The sequence below is a fragment of the Aquarana catesbeiana genome, linkage group LG10 (assembly GCF_042186555.1).
Source record: "Aquarana catesbeiana isolate 2022-GZ linkage group LG10, ASM4218655v1, whole genome shotgun sequence".
NCBI classification, from domain to species: domain Eukaryota; kingdom Metazoa; phylum Chordata; class Amphibia; order Anura; family Ranidae; genus Aquarana; species Aquarana catesbeiana.
In genome coordinates this window covers 128855925-128881208 of record NC_133333.1, presented here as the reverse complement: position 1 = coordinate 128881208, position 25284 = coordinate 128855925, and the positions used below count along the sequence as shown (strand labels likewise).

The following is a 25284-nucleotide window of genomic DNA, read 5'->3' as shown; positions in this document are numbered from 1 at the left end:
ACCCCTAATTGTTTGTAGTCAACATTTTAAAAGCCTTTACAAGTCATCAATTTAGAGTTAAAAGTGAATGATGATCTGAGAATTGTTGCTGTCACTCCAACATTAGCAGCAATACCTATTTGCATGTGTATGTGTGTGCAGGGTGATGGGGTTGCTGTTTCATTTTTTTTAATGATATATATATATTTTTTATAATTTACATTTTTTACACTTTTTTATTTTACATATAACTTTATTGCTCTTCCAATGGGTCTAACAAAACTCCTATGTAATAGCATTGGCAGGGGACAGGTTCTTTTTATGGAGACATCGGGGTTCTATTACGCCCCTAATATCTCCCCTGCCGCCACTGCAGCTGATCAAGCACAGGACTGTGCTTGATCGGCTGTGGACCCAGCATTTCAGCAGGGATTTTGATAGCTATGAACCCAGAAAGGCTCAGAGCTCAGCACTTCCATGTTCATTCATCACAGAGCAGATTGGAGAACTGCATTGTTGCACTTCACAGAACTGTAAAAGTGATCAGGCGACTTTACAAGCTGCCCAAACCACTTTCACATGGAAGCTGGGCACCAGCTAAAAAAAGGATACAAAGCTCATGGACTACAAGTGGTTAAAATGATGATACTTCTTTATCGGGTACTACAGCCCAAGGACTAGAACACTGGCTCTTAATTGGTTTTATCCATAGCCCTTAATCTCAGATTAGTTAAAATAATTGAAACAGAATTCTCTGCATGAATGCTTTAAAGTGGAGAAACTGACTTGAATTGTCCAATGATTTGCAAGTAACATTGTCATTGTCTGAACCTCTATTGCATGTGTTGATTTTACAAAAACAGCAACATTTTCACTAGTTAGAGCTAGCTTGTATACTGTATAATGGAATGTGCGTTTTTGGCATGTTCTTAAAGAGAGATGTCACCAGCACACCAAGATCTCCAAAATGGGTCCAAAGCTTTATTTAGCGATTACATCATTACAGCAAATAACAACGTTTTTGTACCCACGCAGGACACCCTCATCAGGCATGTGACGTAACATGATGAAGGGGTCCTGTGTAGCTCCAAAGCATTGCTATTTGCTGTGACAATGTGATCACTGAACAAAGCTTTGGACCCATTTTGAAGATCTTGCTGTCCTGGTGATATCTCTCTCTCTCTCTGACTATTCACGGTGCCAGCCGGTAGACGCTTCAGCACCAACTTACATACACCGCCACACTGTCTACAGGAACGTGTGCGCTAAGAATAATGCATTGGAATCTTTGGTGTGTTCTTCAAACAGGGCACCAGAGATGCAATATGCAGGACTTTTTAAAATGCAGCGCACTCGTACCTCAGTGATTTGAATAAGTACAGAGGATTTAAAGGGGACAATTTGTCACGTGCTTTTCTTGCGCTTAAAAGGTGCGTTTTAGTGCAGCAAAAGCACACCACTGTGAACAGGGACTTAAGGTCTGTAATTAAAACAATGTTAAGAATTCTGAGATAGAATTAGCCATGCTAGGCCAACAAGATCAGATTTAATGCAGATTTAGATAGAAAAAGTGTAAATATCCATTACTCATGGCATTTGAGGGCTGTACTGTTTGATACTAAATCAGCATAAAGCACTGGGGCCCTTATATATCTTTGTAAACAACAATGTGTAATGTCTGATGACAATAAAGTATTACTTGCTGTTGTTGTGACTGCTCTAAATCAATGAAAAGTTATCTTTTAGATTGTTCAAGGCTAATGCACTGTCTTAATAAATAGACTACAGGATTTAAAACTGATAATGGTTTTAATTAACTAATTAGCTTTAAAGAGTAACTCCACTTTTGTTGAGGAAAAAAAACATTCCCCTCTGGGCGATCTATGTGTATTGTAGGGAACAAACTTTGCTGCAGATTGCAACATTTTGTAATTCTGAAGAAATCCCTGTGTGTTTGTCTGTGCCCATGTTCTGAGTGAGTCTAATGGAAGTGGTTTCATAATTATCAATCAGCTGCTGCACCTGCAAAGCTCTAATGAGGAACGTTGCAGGGTCTGCATCCCTTTAGATGTGATTTCCTATTGGGAGTATCTCACCAAAAATTACATTTTTGTTGCAGGGGATGCTTGAAATCTGATTAGTGCAGACTTCTGGGAAAATCAATAAGCCAATCACACAAGCAGGAAATTACATATCTGGGGGCATTCTGTACATATTCTGTGTACAGAACACCTTCAGGTAGCCATATTGCATTGCATATTACAAAAAATTACAGCACTGCAGATTGAAATGGGAAGATGATTTTTAATAGCATTCAATTACAGTATGACTTGTGTCACAAATGTATATTCTATTTTATTTTTTTTTATTTTTTTATTTTTCCCCATCAAAGTGGAGTTACTCTTCAAAGGATTTGTAAAGGTACAGCTTTTTTTTTTTTTAATAACAAACATGTCATATTTGCCTGCTCTGTGCAATGGTTTTGCACAGAGCAGCCCCAATCCTCCTCTTCTTGGGTCTCCTGCCGGCGCTCCTGGCCCTCCCCCCTGCTGAGTGCCCCCACAGCAAGCTGCTTGCTCTGGGGACACTCGTTAGTGCTCATTCCCAAGCCTCCTCTGAGTGTCTGAGTCACACACAGCGTGGTGCAGCCCCACCATCACTGGATCTGGATCAGGTGAGTATAGGGGGGGGGGGGAGCTGCACACTGAAGGCTTTTCTTTTCATCCATAGAATGCATGAAGGTAAAAAAACCTTCAGCCTCCTATCTGATTGCCTCACCCATCTCTATGTCCTTCATAGGTCCTATCTAACACCCCACCGCCTCTCCAGGTATGGGCCGGAACATAATTCAGCATGTCCTAGGTGTGGTGATCCCAGGGGCTCCTTCTACCACTTGCTATGGTCCTGCCCGGCTATCCAGGGGTACTGGTCACAGGTTGTCAAATTTCTCCATGATCGCATGGGTTCCCCCCTGACCCTGTGCCCCCGTCAATGTATACTGGGATGCCTCTCTCTCTGAGGACAACAAATACCTAAACATATTTTTTGCAAGAATCATTATTCTTAGCTAGAATGCAAATTGCCAGGACATGAATGACAGAGTCACCCACCACTATTCAACAGTGGAACGGAGCTATTAATACCACCACTCCCTACAAAAAGGTACTCTATTTACATAGGGGTTGACCAAAGAAATACCATAAAATTTGGGATAGGTGGCTAGAGGATGCTTCCACCTGCAATGCAGAGGAATGATCCTTGATTCCCACTAGCAACCCTCCCCCCCCCCCGGTATGACCTATGTAATCGTTCATGTGATTCTCCCCCTTCCTCCTCCCTGTGGGCATTTACAACCATACCAATATATGATGCGCCATTTGGTGTTTTACCTACAATGTACATTACAGCATCTGTATGTCTGTCATTGGTTGCACTTGTTGAGAACCCTCAATGACTTGTAACCAGTATGCATATGTCAATGCGATAGCCCTGTGTGTAGTACCTGTTGCACTTTATTTTTGTATGTCTCTTTTATTTTTTAGCTCAATAAAACTTTTGTTTTTTGATTAAAAAAAAAAACCTTCAGCCTCTAGAACCACTTTAAATAGTTTACACATTGGTAGATTAGTATAAAGGTAATGAATATCTTCTGATTAATAATGAATGTACCCAATGACACTGACATACAGTATGAAAACAAATAAGTGAAAGTTAGTTCACATAACTTAATACGTAACAATATTTACAGTCCAAGCTATTCAGATCTGTCTTCCTGCCTGCTTTCTAAGGAGTTCACATCAAGTCCCGGACTGTCTGAGTGTATATGGATATGAATAGGCAATTGTAAATGGGGTGTAGGCCTTTTCCTGTGCAAGTACAATCATTTGAAATCCAGTGGTCTATTTCCTAAAACATAAGCATTTAAAGGCATGTGTTTACAATGATATGTATCGTAATCTGATTGCACAAAGTTGGAAAAAGGACAAATAACAGTACTCAGCTCTTAAGAATTTAAAGAAACTCGTATTCAACTGTAACGTTTACACAAAAAAATATTTTTCAGACCCCTGTTGAATATAATGTGACTGTAATATTGTAACTGAAACTCTGCAACTCTTTTAGATACAGGATTTGCTTTGACAAGAAAAAGTTATTTGTGTGACTGTAGAGTCAAAGCCTAGATTTTTAAACCAGATGTCATTTAGGTTTTAGGCTAGAAAGTGATTTATTTTCTAGAGGAGTACATTCTCCGCTTATCCAATCATCCCATGTTCATGTTAAATACCCAATAACGTTTAGGGAATCTTCTCATTTTGTTTTTGTTGTTCCTTTGTCTCCCTCAAGATTAAGCATTTAAAAATACAAAGGTTTGCTGGACTGCAGAAAAATTTCTTCTTTAAGACCTCTTGCACACTGGGCTTTAACCACTTCAGAAAAGAAAAAAAAGAAGGGGATATTTGCGCTAACCGATTAATATATACAAAAAAATAGGTGCACAAGTGATATAACTAAATAAAGTGTGATTATAAGCTGCACCTCTATAGGTCAAATACCAAAACCTAAAACCAATATTAAAAAAGAAAAAGATGCGCAAAGAAACCGCTACAAATAACAATAAATATTGCTGTGAACAAATTCTCTAAAACATGATAATATGAAAAATTGAGTGGTGTATCAAAAAACAAATAGTCCATGTGATATAAAAAATAAATGAATAAAACCAAAAGTGAATTTATCAAAAAAAGAATATCCCAAAATGACCCTTCAAAATTTAGGAGATGCAAAAGTTCTTCACTTAATCTCGAAAAGCAGGACACATATTCATTCAAATCATCTGGAATATGGAGCATAAAATGCAAATACAAACTGTTTACCAGATCCGTTGGATCTCAAATGATAGAGATCAGAAGCGCTTGTGCATTAGCCTGCCGGCAGGTGAACTCACAGTGATTGAAAGCAGAGAGGAATCCACCTGTTTATCCAGGAATCAGCAAGGAAAAAAATTCACTCTCCAGGACACTCTCATAAAAGCCAGGATCTGGGTATTCTCATGTAAGGAGGAATACAAGAGGGCTTCATGGTGCAGTATGTCCCAGCAAAGGTATTTATTTAAAAAACAAATCATACAATGTCCATAAATTCAAGCAGGTAAGAAAAGCAGGTTTGAATCAGCCGCAGTGTCTAACAGTCAGCTGTTCAGCGTGCTGATGTCACAGGCTCATGCTCCACCCGACATGTTTCCCCTTAACAGGCATCCACTGGGAACGGAGATCATGATTACTGTGTAAATGTGACTGGCAGTAAAGGGGTTAACCACTAGGGGGCGCTGTAGGGGTTAAGTGTGTCCTAGGGAGTGATTCTAACTGTGGGGGGGGATGGGTTATGTGTGACACGACACTGATCACCGCTCTCGATTACAGGGAGCGGTGATCAGTGTCCTGTCACTAGGCAGAACAGGGAAATGCTTGTTTACATCAGCATTTCCCCATTCTTCCTCTCCCTGAGATGATTGCGGGTATCCCCGTGGACATCGAGTCTGCGAGACCCGCAATCAGACTCACGGAGCTTGCGGCGGGCGTGTGCATGCGCCTGCAAGCCGCCTCTTAAAGGGCAACGTACAGGTAAGTTAATATGCCGACGTATATCTGCGTGAGCCGGTTGGCAAGCGGTTAAAAAGACACTTTTCCAGGCGTTTGGCGTTTTTTTCAATGTATAAAACCACCTATAAGTTTGTCCACATTTTAGAGGCGTATTAGAAGAGGAGCGCTTACAAGCTGGTATAAAAACCATCAAAAGCACATTCAGGATAGGAGCTGAAGAGCAGAAAAATTGTTGAAATGTGTCTAAACGCTAGATGCGTTAAGGTGCATCTGAGTGTTTTTGCTTTCCAGTGGCAAGAATAAATTGATATTTTAGTCACTGGAATCCAGTAATGCTCAAACTCGCAGTGCCATATGCAAACTTGCAAATCTGATGCAAATTCAGCCATACGATCTTTATGGCTGAAATCGCATCACACAGAGATCGCATGTGATTTTCACTGCAGTGCGAATCACATTCGATCTCTGACAACGCACCAGCATGAACCGGCCCTTAAGCACATTTTTAGGAAACTTTTATCCTTCCAGGAGTTTTGGGGTTCAGAGGAAAAAAGCAAATGCCCTGTGTGCATGAAGCCTAATGCCCCGTACACACGGTTAGATTTTCCGACTGAAAATGTGTGATAGGACCTTGTTGTTGGAAATTCCGACCGTGTGTAGACTCCATCACACATTTTCCATCGGATTTTCCGACACACAAAGTTTGAGAGCAGGATATAAAATTTTCCGACAACAAAATCCGTTGTCGGAAATTCCGATCGTGTGTACACAAATCCGACGGACAAAGTGCCACGCATGCTCAGAATAAATAAAGAGATGAAAGCTATTGGCCACTGCCCCGTTTATAGTCCCGACGTACGTGTTTTACGTCACCGCGTTTAGAACGATTGTATTTTCCGACAACTTTGTGTGACCGTGTGTATGCAAGACAAGTTTGAGCCAACATCCGTCACAAAAAATCCTAGGATTTTGTTGTCGGAATGTCCGAACAAAGTCCGACCGTGTGTACGGGGCATAACAGTTAATTGGCTACTTATTTTCTGTAAGGGGAGATAACGTTTGTAAAGTATCTAAAATTAGAAGAAAATCTTATACTATTCTCCTAAATCTTATGTTAATTGCCAATTTAAATGTAAGCCAATAGGTTCAATTTATAATTGTAAAACCTCCTCTATATGAGCCGATGGGAACATGCACAACTGACCGCAGGTTCTGGCAGCTTTGAATTGCCTCTCGGAATCATGATTCACCCTATTTTGAAATCTATGACCATCATGAAAATAAAAATAAAATGTTAAGCAAGAGTCTAGATCTAATCTGCTGTCATGATAAAATAAATAGGAAATACTGTCCCAGTTCTAAGGTTCCTATGACTCACCATACACATGTGGAGGATTTTCAAACGTTAGATGCTGTGTGTGGCCATTGCTCCTCAGCAAGGGTGGGCACAGATACAGCATAGGTTCCACTACCTTCCAATGATTTTAAAATAGACCCAACATGTCAATTCCTTGGGACTGATTTACTATGCTGTCCACTTTGCAAGAGAAGTTGCACTTTGCATTGGAATTTTCCCCAGGGCTTAGTGAATGTGGTGCAATTTCACCTTTCAAAGAATACCCAATTATTTGCAAGAAAAAAAAACATAATTTTTACTTGCACTCGATTGGATGATGGACATCTGCAGAGATTCACCTCATTCACTAAGCTCTGGGGAAAATTGCCTTGCAAGGTGAACAGTCCATTTGCCTGTGGTAAATCAACGCCCTTAAACTTGTATAGGAGACTTTAACATATTTTCCTGCTGTGTTTATGATGGGTTTCTCCGTGTAGAAATGCTGGTTTCTTTGTCTGCCTCATGGATATGTTTATGACATTCTGTGAAACTACTACAGGACTACTACAACATGAAGGGAGGCATTGTTAAAGCAGAAATAAACTTTATCTGAGCACCACGAACTGAAACACTCTGTTTAACCACTTGCAGACCACCTGCACACAATGTACTGCCCCTGCAGGCAAAGCGACATATTGGTACATCACTGCCTGCCTCTGGGTTTAGGGCACGCTGTTTTTGTACACAGCAGAAGTCTGTCAGCAGATCCTGGCCAATTCATGGCTGGGACCTGCTGATCCGCTGTGTCCAATCACAGATCAGAGCCCTATGTTGACAATCAACACAGGGCTCTGTACAGAGGGAACAATCTCTCTGTTTCTTAGCCCTGTGTCACTGGTAATGTCAGTGGCAGTTAGCCAGTTCCCCAAATCTCAGTTAGTGATAGATTGCCCACCGCACTATCCCAGTCCCATTATAAGTGTCTTACCACCACCATTAGTAGTATAAAAAAATAAAAAATGAAATACATTTACCATAGTTCATAGATGCTATCACTTTCAGGCAAACCAATTAGTATACACTTATTGGGATTTTCTTTTACCAAAGACATGTAGCAGAATACATTTTGGCTAATATTTATGAAGACATTTGATTGTTTTTTTTTTTTTTTTTATTGGATATGTTTTATAGCAGAAAGTAAAAGATATTGTTTTTTTTTTTTTTCAAATTTTTCGGTTTATTTTTTGTTTTTTTATAAAAAATAAAAAAAACGTGAAAGCGTGAAAAAAATATATATCAATTTTGCTTGGGTACAGTGTTGCATGACCGCACAATTGCCAGTTAAAGTAATGCAGTGCTAAATAGCAAAAAATGGCTTGGTCATGAAGGGGTAAAACCACCTCAGCTCAGGAATGCAGGCAGGAGGGTGTGCTTAGCTGGGAAAGCCCCTCCTCCTCAAATTGAAAGAAAACTCATGGGATGTATGAGCTCATTTTGGCCTAGGTCAAAAACCTCTCCATGTATTAATGCTGTCAGCATAAGGATTAAAAATAGTTAATTTTGATTGAAAGAGTTTAATTCCGCTTTAAAAAAGTTGATGCTTTTATGGAGTATTGATATACACTTTCAAAATACATTTTTCTTGAATAGATTTCTAGCTCAGTGGTTAGCACTTCCTCCTAGCAGCACTAAGGTTGTTGGTTTAAATCCCAACCATGGCACTACCTGCATGACGTTTGCATATTCTCCCTGTGCCTGTATGGGTTTCCTCCGGGTACTCAGGTTTCCTCCTACACTCCAAAGACATGCTGGTAGGTTAATTGGCTCCTGTCTAAATTGGCCCTAATATGTGTTTCTATGAATGTGAGTTAGGGACCTTAGAGGTCTCTTAGGCCTTGGGCGTGGTTACAGGAAGGAAAGCTGGTTGGCTGGAGACACCAGAATGTGGTGAGAGGCCCGAGTGATCAGAGCTATAAACAGGGCTTGCCCTTGTTATAGTGAAGCCAGTCTCATATGATAAAAAGCTTACATAACCTGGATGCAGGGTGAAATGCACTGTTAAATGTGAGCATGATAGCTTATGGATTTTTGTATATGTCAGTCGCCTAAATAAAAAAGGGTTTTCTATACATTATTGGAGCCCTTTATCTCCTTTATTTTATGAAATCCCTGACCATGGTGAGAGGAAGGAGCGGTGTTACCTTGGATGATTAACCCCTTGGGGGGAAAATGCTGACTGACCTACTCTAGTAGAGGGTCAATCGTGTCTGGTGAGTTCTCATATGTGATGGTGGCCTACTGCTGAGCACAAGAGCACTTTTTGAAGAGCATTTTATGATCAATAGAATGGGATTCAGTTTGCACAATTTGCACCGAGCACTTTTTTGGAAAGTATTGCACAAAATAAATGATAGCTTCACGCAAAACTTGAAGGATGTTATTCGTTAATGGACTTTCTCTTTAACCACTTGCCGACCAGCTGCCGTCATTATACTGCGGCAGGTCGGCACGATACCACGAGCCGTCGTAGCTGTACGTCGGCTCCTTTAGGCAGCATAGCAGGCGGTGCGCGCCCGCTGCACTGCAGGGGTGCCGATGCTCATGACTTGCAGTTGCGATGACTGCTGGCCACGCGCGATCGCAGGCACGAGAGGCAGGACAGGGACATGTGTGTGTAAACACACACATCCCTGTTCTGTGAGGAGAGGAGAGGCAGATCGTGAGTTCCTAATAGCTAGGAACCACAATCTGTCATCTCCTATAGTCAGTCCCATCCTCCCACATTTAGAACACACACTAGGGAACACAGTTAACCACTTGATCGTCCCCTAGTGTTAACCTCTTCCCTGCCAGTGACATTTATACAGTAATCAGTGCATTTTTATAGCACTGATCGCTGTATAATTGTCATTCGTCCCAAAAATGTGTCAGAAGTGTCCGATGTGTTTGCAATAATGTCACAGTCTCCATAAAAATCGCAGATCGTCGCGATTACTAGTAAAACAAAATAACAAAAATGCCATAAATCTATCCCCTATTATGTAGATGCTATAACTTTTGCGTAAACCAATCAATATATGCTTATTGCGACTTTTATTACCAAAAACATGTAGAAGAATACATATCGGCCTAAACTGAAAAAAAAATAGCTTTTATTTTGTAAAATTTGGGATATTTATTATAGCAAAAAGTACAAAATATTGTGCTTTTTTCAAAATTGTTGCTCTTTTTTTGTTTATAGCACAAAAAAATAAAAACCGCAGAGATCATGAAAAACAATTTTGTTTGGGTACAGCGTCGCACAACCGCGCAATTGTCAGTTAAATCGATGCAGCGCCGTATCGCAAAAAATGGCCTGGTCATTGAGCAGCCAAATCTTACGGGGCTGAAGTGGTTAAAGCTGCACTATATGGATTATGCACTATATGGGACATTATATTTTTATAATTTAGTATTTGGTATAATTTGTGGTTGATGGTTTAAGCGCTGTGATTAAGGACGAAAAGATAATGTCAGCTTTTGCCCTTGCCAAACTTTTTTTTGTGTGAATTTAACCACTTCACGCAAAACAACGTACATGTACGTCGTTTTGAGGAGGTGGTTGTACCGGGGTGAAACCTGCAGCTCCAGGCTTTACCCCGGTACGATTTTTTAGAGCTGGTGGTCGGCTTTCTGGTGATAACAACCGATGCAGCTCAGCAGCCACTCGGCCATTATCACAAGGAGCGGAAGGGGACGTCCCCCCCTCCCGCCTCCTTCCACCACTTCGCCCAAGTCTCCGGTCCCAACAGGAGAACCGAGCGACCAGCCGGCATGTCCGCCGGCTGGCCAGAGTCCCAAACAAAGCCGGATTCAGTTTCGATCGGGTCTCCGATGTGGTAACCCGTAAGCGATGTCACAATGTCAATTCCGGTTTACTCGGCTTCCAATGGCGCCGATTTAAAAAAAATCCACAGTATTCCAAAAGCGCAGATTTTGATGTTTGTAAATACTTTTAAGTGCAAAAGAAGGATCTGGGGTCGTAATTTAAGTCGTAAGTCGCGCCCGCAAATGTAAACGGTGTTCAAATCACACATGTGAGGTATCGTCAGAGCAACAGCAATAAGTGTGCGCAATTTTAAAGCGTAACATGTTGGGTATCTATTTACTCGGTGTAACATTGTCTTTCAAAAATTGGGCTAACTTTACTGCTTTCTTATTTTTTCATTCAAAAAAGTGTAATAAAAAAAAAAAAAAAAAGTGTTTTGAAAGACTGCTGTACAAATACAGAGTGACAAACAATATTGCAATGACTGCCATTTTATTCTCCAGAGTCTTTTCTAAAAAAAAAAAAAAAAAAATATATATATATATATATATATATATATATATATATATATATATATATATATAAAAAATATTTGGGGGTTCTAAGTAGTTTTCTAGCAAAAAATACCGATTTTAAGTGTTAAAAATAGGCTTGGTCCAGAAGTGGTTAATACCATCTGCCAGTAGTATGATGCTGGGGACACTGATGCTACCGATTTTAAAAAATGCTCTCAACAAAATACAGTTTCCTTTGGTAATTGTTCTAGATTTCCATTGTTCTGAAATACCTTTTATAATTCAATTCATAAAGTAGGGAATGGTTGAGGTCCCCATCTGTTTTTGCTTCTTTGTGTCACCCAAGGAGATCTCTCCAAAGATACATGGGAATTCCCTCTAAGGCTCAATTCACACTGCCGTGACTCAGGATCTGACTTGTGAGACCTGAAGTCACGTGACATATAAAATCCCTGTCTAGTCAATGAGAGCTGTCTTAATTAGCACTACTGAAGTCGCTCTGACTGTAGAAGAGGTTCCTGTACTACTTCAAGGCGACTTCTATCCGACTTGTGCTCAAAGACTTTAAAGGAAATCTCCTCCAAGTCGGATCCTCATCTATATTGATGTGATTTGGATCCAACATTACAGGAAGATTACCCAGGGATTCCCTGAAAGTTGCTTCAAAGTTGCCTCAAAGTGGCTTTAAAGTCACCTTAAAAGTTGCTTCAAAGTCGCTTCAAAGTCACATCAATTTGCATTAAGTAGTACTCAAGTCGCCAACAAATCGGCAGGAAGTTGCCTGGCAAAATCTCACCGTAAGTCGCGTGGCTTTCAGGCAGCGGCAGTGTGAACTAAGCCTAAGGCTGGCCATACATTATACAATTTTTTTGCACAATTTTCCTTTAGATTTACCAAAACTATATAATATGAGGTCAAACCTAAACCGCTTCAATTTGTATGCAGTCAGGTAGGCCCTTGCAGTACATAGTTGAAGGTAATTCTAAAGGAAGTTGAATGAGAAAATTGTATAATGTATAGCCAGCTTTAGATGGTTGTCACCAGAACAGGGGTCCCCATTTGAAGATTTCCTCTCACCCTCCATTTCACTGACAACTAAAAAGAACCAATGGTGTAGGTTAAGCTACCCAGCAGGTATACGGGCAGCAATTAAACCTGGCAGAGGTACTAACCCTGCCACGATCTATTCAAAAGTTCAGCAGAGCAGCAAATCAGATATTTGAAAAGTTGAAAGTTCACACACCTCTTGCCGCTTTAAAGGAGAAGATTTTAAATATTTAAAGTGGAACTTCAGTCCTTTTTTTCATGTTTCCATCTAATAAATCTTCTGCCCTTTGGGTAGTAAAATATTTTTTTCTGCCAGTAAATACTTTATACAGCCCACTTCCTGTTTCAGGTCTGGTAAAGAGCCTAGGCTTATGACATCATGCACAGCTCTTTCTCTCACTCTTGTGAGAGTTTGCCAGAAAGGGAGGGGGGATGAGTCATAGGAGGGCCAATGAGAGCCGCAGAGCTGGAGGTGTGCCTCTGTATGGCTGTGTAAACCCCGGAAGTGAACAGGCAGCAGCTTCTGCTGCCCACAGTTAAAATGGTTGCAGCCAGACTCAGTGGAGGGAGATTTCTGCAGCATATTTGGCAAGTACAGAATCACAGTATATACACAATAATATGCAAAGTGGTTGGAGTAAGGCTTCAGAATGATAAAGATGTTTTTATTACAAATTATGTGAGCAGACTATAAATAACAATGAAAGGTGCTACTACCCCAAATTATCGAAACTCCTCCTGAGCTGTCGGGTGCAGGATGTGCAGTTGCTCAGCTGCCAAAGTGATGAAATGATAAATGACAATCTACAACTCCATACATGCTCTTTAAATTAGTCCAAATTTATTATATCTCCATAAAGATAAAAGTACAGCACAGGTAGACGCGTTTCGCCCCCAACGGCCTTGTTCACAACAATGTGAGCAGACTGTAGTTCCAATACTTTATAGTAACCTACATAAAACAATTGTAAAAAAGTTTTTTTTTTTTTAAAAAACCTTGTAATTATAAATAAACATTTCAAAGTGAAAGAAAATATATGGAAACACTAAACATTCTATTAAGGCATACAGGTTTAAATGGGTTCAGAAAGGTAAGATTTTATTTTTCTGTTTTACTTGTGTAGCACTCTGCATTGTAGTCTGCCAATATATCTCTCAGTAGAATTTTCCCAGCTACCAATCTAAAAGAATAAATCTATGTCCCACAACAATGATTAACAAGGCACAATGACATTGAAAGTTACATTTTTATTATAGGCATGATGGTGTACAGTGCAGTCGGTGCTCATGAATCTAGCAAATCAACTGAATGGATGACAAACTGGAAAAGCATGAAAAGAGTGGTGGCAACAAAAGTTTAAAAAATCTTTAATGCAAAAGTAAGAATAGAACCCTAGTCCATTTCATGATTCAGATCTCGCCCCATATGGGCTGCACTTCTGACTATAAATCTGACTATAAAAGAATAAGAGTGATCATACTGATGCCCACTCCATAACATTTCATTACCGCCACTCACACAAGGAAATGTTTTATTATGACTACTCTTGCAACAGTAGTACTTGTACTGCATGGCGTTTTCTTGCAAAATTAAGATTTCTTAAGCTAGAGCAAAATCATAACAGGCGTTTTAACCCTCCATTTGTCTACCCCCCCCCTCCCCCCCCCCAAAAAAAAAACAAGAGACAAAACCTCATTTTTGGCCATAGATATACTCTAAATGATACTGTTATTACTTTGCCTATTACTTTGCCTTGTTATGTGCAGGTCTACTGTGTAAGATATATAGTATTTCACAAAAGTGAGTACACCCCTTTTATTATATCTTTTCATGTAACAACACTGAAGAAATTACACTACTACAATGTAAAGTAGTGAGTGTACAGCTTGTATAACAGTGTAAATTTGCTGTCTCCTCAAAATAACTCAACACACAGCCATTAATGTCTAAACTGCTGGCAACAAAAATGAGTACACCCCTAAGTGAAAAATGTCGAAATTGGGCCCAATTAGCCATTTTCCCTCCCCAGTGTCATGTGACTTATTAGTGTTACAAGGTCTCAGGTGTGAATGGGGAGCAGTGGTGTTAAGTTTGGTGTTATCGCTCTCACTCTCTCATACTGGTCACTGGAAGTTCAACATGGCAACTCATGCCAAAGAACTCTCTGAGGATCTGAAAAAAAGAATTGTTGCTCCACATAAAGATGGCCTAGGCTATAAGAAGATTGCCAAGACCCTGAAACTGAGTTGCTGCGCGGTGGCCAAGACCATACAGTGCTTTAACAGGACAGGTTCCACTCAGAATAGGCCTCACCATGGTAGATCAAAGAAGTGCACGTGCTCAGCATCATATCCAGAGGTTGTCTATGGGAAATGGATGTATGAGTGCTGCCAGCATTGCTGCAGAGGTTGAAGAGGTGGGGGGGTCAGCCTGTCAGTGCTCAGATCATACGCCACGCACTGCATCAAATTGGTCTGCATGGCTGTCGTCCCAGAAGGAAGCCTCTTCTAAAGATGATGCACAAGAAATCCCACAAACTGTTTTCTGAAGACAAGCAGACTAAGGACATGAATTACTGGAACCATATCCTGTAGTCTGATGAGACCAAGATAAACTTATTTTGTTCAAATGGTGTCAAGCGTGTGTGGCGGCAACCAGGTGAGGAGTACAAAGACAAGTGTGTCTTGCCTACAGTCAAGCATGGTGGTGGGAGTGTCATGGTCTGGGGCTGCATGAGTGCTGCTGGCACTGGGGGGGGGGGGCTACAGTTCACTGAGGGAACCATGAATGCCAACATGTACTGTGACATACTGAAGCAGAGCATGATCCCCTCCCTTCAGAGACTGGGCCGCAGGGTAGTATGCCAACATGATAACGACCCCAAACACACCTCCAAGATGACCACTGCCTTGCTAATAAAGCTGAGGGTAAAGGTGATGGACTGGCCAAGCATGTCTCCAGACCTAAACCCTATTGAGCATTTGTGGGGCATCCTCAAACAGAAGGTGGAGGAGCGCAAGGTCTCTAACATCCACCAGCTCTGTGATGTCCTCATGGAGGAGTGGAAAAGGACTCCAGTGGCAACCTGTGAAGCTCTGGTGAACTCCATGCCCAAGAGGGTTAAGGGAGTGCTGGAAAATAATGGTGGCCACACAAAATATTGACACTTTAGGCCCAATTTGGACATTTTCACTTAGGGGTGTACTCCAGTGTTGCCAACCCCCCAAAGTGAAATTTACTGGCAGAGCACCAACATTTACACACAGCACCAATTTTTTTTACTGGCAAAAAATCATGAAATATACAGACGGATCCACATTCTTTACTGACACTGCAAAAAAGTACCTAAAATGACTATTTTTAGTGCTAAACAGTGCAAATATCTATATTTGAACTATAAACACATAGCTAGTGCTATTAGCAATGTGTTTAAGTTAAACAAAAGTCAAAAAACATATTTCACAATTTACATGAAGGTCAGGATACTATAACCCAGCCAGCACAGAGTTCTCACTTACATCAGAGTCTGCAGGATGATGACCAGAGATCACCTTCCGCAGAGTGAATACACTAAGGTAAGGGGGGGATTACTAATATAGGGGAGAACCTTTATATCAGTGCCCTCTTACTTTATTGTATTCACTTCCCCCTTACATCAGTGACTCCCCTCAGACTGGCCTGGCGGCGCTGTCACTGACCTCCTCTCAGGTGCACCGCGTAGGGCTCGGTCAGATGGCTCCAGTTTTGTTCTATGGTCTCCTCTCCACAGTCCACACACTCTGTCTCTTCCCGTAACCCCCATTCCGGCAGCGCTCCCACTCTTGACTCCCACACTTTTTAGGATCCCCTCAGAGACTCCAGACATGATAAAAGACAAGAGATGGTCAGAGGCTGCGGACATGTTTCAGGAGGTGGACAGAGGCTGCGGACATGATACAGGAGGTGGACAGAGGCTGCGGACATACTACAGGAGGTGGACAGAGGCTGTGGACATACTACAGGAGGTGGACAGAGGCTGCTGATATACTACAGGAAGTGGACAGAGGCTGCGGACAAACTACAGGAGGTGGACAGAGGCTGCAGACATATTACAGGAGGTGGACAGAGGCTTCGGACATACTACTGGAGGTGGACAGAGGCTGCGGACATACTAGAGGAGGTGGACAGAGGCTGCGGACATACTACTGGAGGTGGACAGAGGCTGCGGACAGGCTAGAGGAGGTGGACAGAGGCTGTGGACATAATACAGGAGGTGGACAGAGGCTGTGGGCATGATAGTGTCATCCTCACCCCCTCACAGTAGCTTCCTTCTGTGGAAAGGTGAAAGGGGCACAGGAGGAGAACACAGCACACTGATGTCAACTGGAGAAGTAATATGATGGATGGTGGACAGAGCACATCAGTCTCTGTCCCCTGCATGGCGTGGCTTCTGCCTCCTGGGGCTCCCAGTAACATCCTCCTCTCTCTCTCTCTGTCCCCTTTTTACTATGGATATCCCCCTCAGGCCCCAGCTTCACTCTCCCTCCTCCTCTCAGTCAGTGTCCTCACCGTCCCTCACCGGCTGCTCACGAGTGCACACTGCACAGTCGCCGGCCCCCGTGGTCTAGACTCTCGTTTTTTAAAAAAATGGCGCCAGGCGGCGCAACTACATTACTGCGCATGCGCCGCCCGGTCGAGTGTGCACGAACTTTCCCAAACCTGGCCGGCTTCGGAACGGTGCATACGCAGTTGCGTGGTCGGCTCGCGGCCATCTTTTTTATGGGCACCAGTGTCTGTAGCGGACTTTAACGGGCTTAAATTTACGGGCTGCCGGCTGTGTTGAGTTACTTTGAGGGGACAGCAAATTTACACTGTTATACAAGCTGTACAGTCACTAATTTACATTGTAACAAAGTGTCATTTCTTCAGTGTTGTCACATGAAAAGATATAATAAAATATTTACAAAAATGTGAGGGGTGTACTCACTTTTGTGAGATACTGTGTATATATATATATATATACACTGCCATTCACTTTTATCGCTATACACAAAACCACCATCCACAGTCTCCTTTACACTCCTCCACACCCACCTACAACTTCCTGTCTTTTTTTAAACCCACTTCCTCCGACAGGTGAGTTAACCCTTTTGTTCCCTTAAAGGGACCACAGTCCAAACAGAGGGGAAATATAGCATCCTTCCAGGACCCAGCCACGGCGTCCTGTACATATCCCCCCCTCTGCACCAACGCCAAGGAGGTGGAGGCAACAGTGGAGCTAAAACAATGGACTCGGGAGAGTGCGTCTGCATTTTGATGCAGTCTCCCGGGCCTATGCTCCACTACAAACTTAAATTCCTGGAGTGCCAGGAACCAACGTGTAATCCTGGCATTTGTCCCTTTACCTTGTCTCATCCATGTTAAAGGGGCATGGTCAGAAATCAGCCTAAACTTCCTCCCCAAGAGATAGTATCTGAGGGATTCTAGAACCCACTTAATTGCCAGACACTCTCGCTCAACTATACTTTCTCCGCTGGTGTCAACTTCCTACTGAGGAAAACTACCGGGTGCTCCTCCCCATGAACGACCTGCACACACTTCTCCACACCCACCTACAAATTCCTGTCTTTTTTTAAACCTACTTCCTCTGACAGGTGAGTTAACCCTTCTGTTCTCTTAAATGGACCACAGTCCAAACAGAGGGGAAATATAGCGTCCTTCCAGGATCCAGCCGCGGCGACCTGTACAATATATATATATACATATATACTGTGCAAGTGTACCTAGAAGAATTGAGGAATTGATGCTGTTTTGAAGGCAAAGGGTGGTCAGACCAAATATTAATTAGAATTTCTGTTCTGTTCATTTACATTCTATTTTGTTAATTGATATAAATAAATTAATAGCTCTTCTATTTCTAAAAGCATTCTTAATTTACAGCATTTTTTTGGCCTAAAACGTTTGCACAGTACTGTATATTATCTTAAAGTAAATGTTAACAATGGCTATCTTTTTTTTTTTAACAGAAAATTTTATTAAACAAATCAGCATTACATTACAGAATGATTTAAAGCATTCAAAGTATAGAGGAAAATGACAGTAAAATCAACCTTCAACCTATAGTCATTGTTTATCAGATGTTCCAGTTGTGCAAATATCAGAAGTATCACTTAACAGTACACCTTATTGCATTATAGTATTATACCATTGTAGATAAACTTACATAAGTAACCATTTTCAATCCAACCTGATAAGGAGGGGAAAGGGGGGGGGAGGGGAAGGAGGGGGAAGGGGGGGGGACCATGGCTATCTTAAAACATTTATATAATGTACAATACGATTGTAAGGAAAACGTTTTCAGAAACAAAAAAATGTAAATGACTTACAGTATTTAATAACTTTGCAAGTGGTCACATGACTGCTATGCAGGCTCTGTATCCTGGGCTCCCAAGGGGTAGGGGAGGGGATTACTGCCGACGTCACATGTGCCAGCCGCTGTCACCCAACTGGAGAGCTGTGCGGGGGGCAGTACAGGCATTCAAGGCATCCAGGATATGATGGATCTGCTTCTGTGCCTAGAGTGGTGAGAAGGAGCAGGGCGAAAGGGACTGGCAGGATCACTAGGTGTGTAAATCTATTTTAACACTTCTCAAAAAACAAAAAGACTTAAGCCCCGTACACACAAGCCGAATTCAGGGCAACATTGGCCACAACATTCAGCCCTTGTGTATGCCAGCTGGTCCGACAGAAGCCAGCGGCGATCGCGCCCACACACATCAGGTCCCCGCCTTGCAGCGGGCGTGCACAGGCCTCCGGCTGGTCTTAAAGGGGACAACGTACCCATACGTTGTTTTGCAGGAACGTGCCACTTTTCCGACGTATATCGCCGTGAGCCGGTCAGCAAGTGGTTAAGTCAATGATCAGCTTCCTCTGTGCCTCTTCTCCTATTACCTGCTAGCAGGCTTCAGCACTTCTTGAGGTTTGTTGAAAGTCTGCTAGCAGCATGCTTAAAGTGGCAATCAGCACTCCCAGTAGGATCTGTGTTCAGCATTTACAAACTGGAGTTGAATGGTACTTGCTGTTCGTACTGCTCTTATACAAGATGAAGCCTGTGTGAAACAGGCCTTACGATCAGCTCCCTCTTTGTTTCACAGTCAGTTTTAGACCGTTTGTAACGAGTTAACATGCTCATACACAATACAGGTTCAGATCAGTAATGTATATCAAGGCGTTATGGATCACTCAGGGACACAAAAGCATTGTACCACGTTTGCTAGAATCCTTAGTGTTACTAAACCCACAACAGTAAAATCCGTCTGTATATGCAGGAAAGCATGCTTGTTATACTCACTGTGGAACCTAAGGGGTTAATCCTATGCATTATGTAAAAAGGCTGATTCTCTTGTCTGTGATCCTCCCCTTCTTTCACAATCCCCAATCCATCTGCTGATAGTACAGAGCCTTGGGGGCACTCTGCACATGCTCAGTTTGGCATGTATTGCTAGAGAGGTTTTTTTTTTTGGGAGGGTGCATGTGATCAGCACAGGACCAACACTGTCCAGACAGAGGGTCAGTAGTCATGCAGCCTCATAGGACAGTCAGAGGAGAATGAAAACTCCTCCTACAAGCTTTAACCAGACACTGATAGAAGTCACAAGACTGCTATATACTGCTGATGTGAAAAGGTAGTTAGTAGTTGATATTTACTACAATAATTGCATTTCCAAGTTCTGTGTACTGTGGGAGACCAGGTATAGTGAATGCATGGTCCTGGGCTTAGTAACATTTAAAAAGATTTTCTCCAAATTATGAAAAATATCAGTATATGAAAAAAATTTAATTATTGCTATGTTTTTTTCTTCTTCAGAGCCCATTCACACTTGTGTGTTTCTGTAATTAACTGTAATTAATTAATTGTAATTACGCATAAATGTGGGTTGCTACAGTGCATGCCAATGCACCTGCTCTATAAGCAGTGTGTTGTGGTACCAGTCAATGTGAATGCACCCCTACGCACTCTACAGGTGGGTGCAATGCATAAAAAACTGCAACACACCATGACACCCATACTATTCATTGTGGCACACTGCATTTTGAAAAAAGGGTCATGCATATTTTTTCTTCCATTTTGGTGCACTGGCAGCTCATTCATAATAAATGGGCTGCCTTAATGCAATTGTCAGAAAGAACTGAGGTTGGAATATCTGCTCACCATGGCCAAATCCTTTTGTAACTTGGAAAAAGAGGTTTCCCTCTACATAATGGGACTTTAAAGGCTCAAAGAGTAAACATATGCAAACATATGTTTACTCTTTGAGCCTTTAAGGTCCCATTATATAGGGGGAACCTCTTTTTCCTGCCTTAATGTAATGCACATTAATGCATGCAAAAAACTTGCATTAATGTGCATATATTAATGCATTGCAGCAGACCACCCTACTGTGAATAAGCTCTTCTTGGTAGACATCATATTTCCTCTAAAGCCTGAATGCCAAATGATAACAGGATGTAGGAAATGAACTAGGTTTTTTTTTCTGCAATGTGGCTTTTAGTTTATAAAAGTTTATACAATTCTGTGGAAACATTTTCCAGGAGAAAATTCGATTGTTGACCACCGTTGAAAAATACTTGTTCAATAATCTCTGGGCCATTGACCTGGAACAACCTTGTTGATTTAAAAGTCAGAGCACAGTCAGAACTCCTGATCTGGTTATTTGTTCCAGATCAGTCACTTAAAAAGTAAAAAAGCAATTGGAATAGCATAAGAACAGAACCTGACATTTTCAGGAGAAGTCAGCAGCTAAAGTCTCTGGTGCAGGTTTCCTCATGTACCAAGACTAATTCTACAAAAAATCGAAATCACGCTTTAAAGCCTAATTCTACCATGGGAAAAAAAGGGGATCCTCCAGAGGCTACAACTGTTATACTTACGTCCTTTTCAGTATTGCCTGTCCCCCTGCAGACTCACCCAGTCATCTATCCAGCTCCACTCCACCTCCGGGTTGAATGACACACAGCGCCAATAAATCCACTCCCTGCAAGCCCAGGGTGACATTACTCCACCCCACTGACCTACAGAAGAATGCTATAGAGAGCAGCGCCATGTAAAGACATAGTGCTGCTTTCAGAAGCATTTGCAATTCACCCACCAGCAGCTGAAGAACAGGATGAAGTGAACATGTGACATTACCAGACCAGACCGGTGACATCACCAGACCAGACTGGTGACACCTGGAAAAGTAAATATATATTTTCTTTGAAAGGTGCCAAGGATGCTTCAATTGGGGTGAGGGGCACAGAGCGGGAGGGGGATGCTAAGGCCAGAGGTACGCTTTAAATTATGGATGTAAATGCGAAGACTGAAAATTTAGCAGTGGGGCAACCAATGAAAGGGTGACCCCAACCAATTTTTTTTTTTTCTTAAGGTCTTTTTTTCTGATTTATTTATATCTGTTTCAATCTTCGTCTTAAATACACTCTTCATATTTATATTGATTGATATTTTTATTTATATTGATAGTTTTATTCAATGTTTTTACCGTGCTTCTTTACTATTGACCAAATTGCTTATTTTTATGTATGTGAGAACTGCACAAATAAAATGAACAAATATAATATTTATATTGATAATTTTCTATGGAAATGCTGTCTACTTTGAAAACCAACATACATTTATTGAACAAAGAAAAAAGTAACAAATATGTGTTATTTGAAATTTTTGAAACCTCTAAGGGGATTTTAATATGTGTTATTGGGCTACATTCACACCAGCAAATTAGGCCGGTGCAAATTGTAGCGAGTGGCTAGGCGTGGCCCCCTGCCCTGTTCCCTAGCGATCACTGCAGGACATCACTGGCTGTGTGGACAGCAGCAAATAGCTGCAGCTGTCGGCAACCGTGTCATTATGGTTAACAGGACCAGCAGCCACATCTAGCTGCTTGGAACTGAAGCAGGAATCTCTGATTTCGGACTCTACAATTCATACCTGCCTAAATAACTGGTGTGAACGTAGCCTTGGTACTATTACCGACACCATTTCCAATATACCCGTCAAGTTTAATAAATTATTCCTGCACAGTAATACATTTTGTGACACTAGGGTCCAATTTGTAAAAACACTTTTTTTTTTTTTTTTACTTTTTCAATCACAAACAGTACCAAGGTTTCCCAAATCTTTAATCCTAGCATAATGATGTGAGTGTACAATGTATATGTAAAGTGCTGCGTAAATTGACGGCGCTATATAAGTACACTAAATAATAATAATAATAATACAAACTGTGGAATGGAAAATTGCAACAGTGGCACCTGCAGCCCATAAAGATGTACTGCATACTACTCAGGAAAACTTTAGTTGTGGTTGGAGAGCCAATCAGTAAAGAATGATAATTAATAACGATAATGAATTATGATGACGTTATTATTAATAGGTTGGTTAATAACAGGATGACGTATCACAGTATAAAAATATTTTATGATAGAAATACACAGAAAGGTAAGCGATAAATGACATATTTGGGTTTTTTTTTCAGTAATTTTCAGAACTGTAAAGTAAGAATTTTTTACTTTGCTTTATACAAACAAACATGCAATATTGCAAAATATTTCATATCTACCATTTGCATACAGCAGATGGCACTCAGTGCCATCTGCTGTATGCAGGGCTAGATAAGTGTCTCTGCAAAGAGCATCCCTTGACCCTGATATACTCACTTTAAGAGTGCTCCCTCACAGCTCCTTGCTCTCTGCAGGCAAGGAAGTATATGACTTGCTACCTGTGACAGTGCTCAGGCCTTGCAGCCAACTGCTAGGCCCAAACACTGTCACATCACCAGAGGAGGATTGGTTGTTTTTTTTTTTTATTTTATTTTTTTTATAGAAAGTGATCTTTAAGTCATTAGTACCTTCCATCTATTTTTTTTTATATTTGACAAAAATCCCTCAGAAAGGGGTCACATACCAAGGTACATGTTCCACCTTTCCTAATTGTAAATCCCCATGTGACCATTCAGCTTATTGATAAGGGTCAAAAGTCAAGTCATTGTATGGTCTTAAAAAGAGGCAAAGCGAAATATTATTTTCAGGAGGTTTTTTGACCTAGTGCAATGGTTTCCAAACTGCCGCCCCTAGGGTTGGATGTGGCCCTTTGCTTACCTTTATCCAGCCCTTGGGGCAGTACCATTCCTCTCACTGACAGCACCAATGGGGCACTATTCCTCCCACTGTTACCAGCAAGGGGCACTATTCATCCAATTAAAACCAATGATTGGGTACTATTCCTTCCACTGATACCAACAAGGGGCACTATTCCTCCCAAAACTGATGATGGGGAATTGCTTGCTTCCACTGACCACAGTCTGGCTTGGCCAAAACCTGAAGGACAGTAAACTGGCTCTTTGCTTAGAAAGTTTGGAGACCCCCTGACCTAGTGGAACCCTTTATAATAGTATTGGTAGGGTTTCCACTTATATGGATATATTATTAAGCTAAATTGTATATGTGAATAATGGGGTTGATTTACTAAAGGCTGTTCAATTTGCAAGGGAATTTTCTCCAGAGCAAAGAGTACCAAACCATGTGCAATGAACATAAAAAAATAGCATTCTTGCTTGCACATGATTGGATGGTGTAAGTCAACAAAGCTTAGCCTTTTTCACTAAGCTCTGGGGAAAATTCCCTTGCAAAGAGCAACTTCCCACGCAAAGTGAACAGTCTATTTAACTTTAATAAAATAGCCCTAATATATCATAATTGGTAGACAAAGATGACTATTTGAGTTCCAAAATATTCCTTATATGTGAATGTTGATGATGAGGCAAATGTGGGTAAAACTAATGTAATACAGGTTAAAGTTAATATATTTTAAAGCATTGAGGTCCTATTGAAGAGGTCAAAGTCTCAAAATGGAACACAATTTGACATACAGCTAGACCCAAACCAAAGAAATAAAATGAATAACCAATGCAGCTGAAGGACACAATTACAGTGTGATATGCAGTTATCAATGTACACATTATTAAAAACGGGCTGTATTCAGATTATTTTATGGTTTCCCAGCTGGAGAAGTTCTCTAGCATTTATGTACATTTTCTTAGGCTCCATTCCCACTTGTACGACTCCAAAGTTGCACCGATATTGGAGTGCAACTTTGATGCAACTTTTACGCAACTTTGAATGGGTGCAACTTGGATAAGAGTTTGGCTTTGACCAGTGATAATAGACAACTGTTGCATTGTATAACATTCATGTACGGCTTTCATGCAACTTCTGAGAGTTAACATTAAAGTCTGTGGCCCTCAAGTTGCATGAAAATGGGACAAAGGTAGTGCATGATTTAATTTGAAGTCGCTGTAACATTAAGTTGTGCATATATGAATGGTTTTCATTGTAAAACATGGGGAACGACTTGTCATGCAACTTGGAAGTGTGAATAGAGCCTTAGAGAACATTCCTGGTGCATTTATGAGAACTCATTTATTTACATTCATACTAGTAGGTAGCTAACACCAACAAAATACCTATGGAACACAGACGGTACGAGTTTGATATCTGTTGAGGACTGGCTTGCAACTGTTTACAGAGACATCTTAGATGTAAACATAGTATTTTTGTAGGTAGGTGAAGAAAACCATGAATAAGTGCTTGGTATGTAGTCTGAATATTCAACACAATGTGCACAGCAGTAGTTTAAAATGACTGCACTTGTGAGGTTATCGAGCAAGAGTTCAACATATACTTAGAAAAAGGTTACGATGGGCACAAATTAGGATACCTCAGAAACCCTTGGAGAAAAGCCTCATGAGCAGGAGGAGCTTGTACTAAATACTGCACATTGTGCTTAGGGTCTTACTAATAAGGAAACTGAGGACATTAAAACCAACTCACAGCTGTCACATAATCCAAGTAGGAACAACATGTACAGAAGACAAATCACCAAACCCATGAAACTAACGCGATTGCACTGATATTCAGCTGTATTAAGGCAATTTAATAAGACTATACTTTTTATGTAATAAACC

General features: G+C 41.1%; 1 protein-coding gene across 1 annotated transcript in view; it reads left to right on the top strand.

Annotated features, from left to right (window-relative positions):
- LOC141110886 (visinin-like) overlaps window positions 1-25284 on the top strand; it is a 47938-nt gene that overhangs the window by 960 nt on the left and 21694 nt on the right. The gene's annotated exons all lie outside the window — the stretch shown is intronic.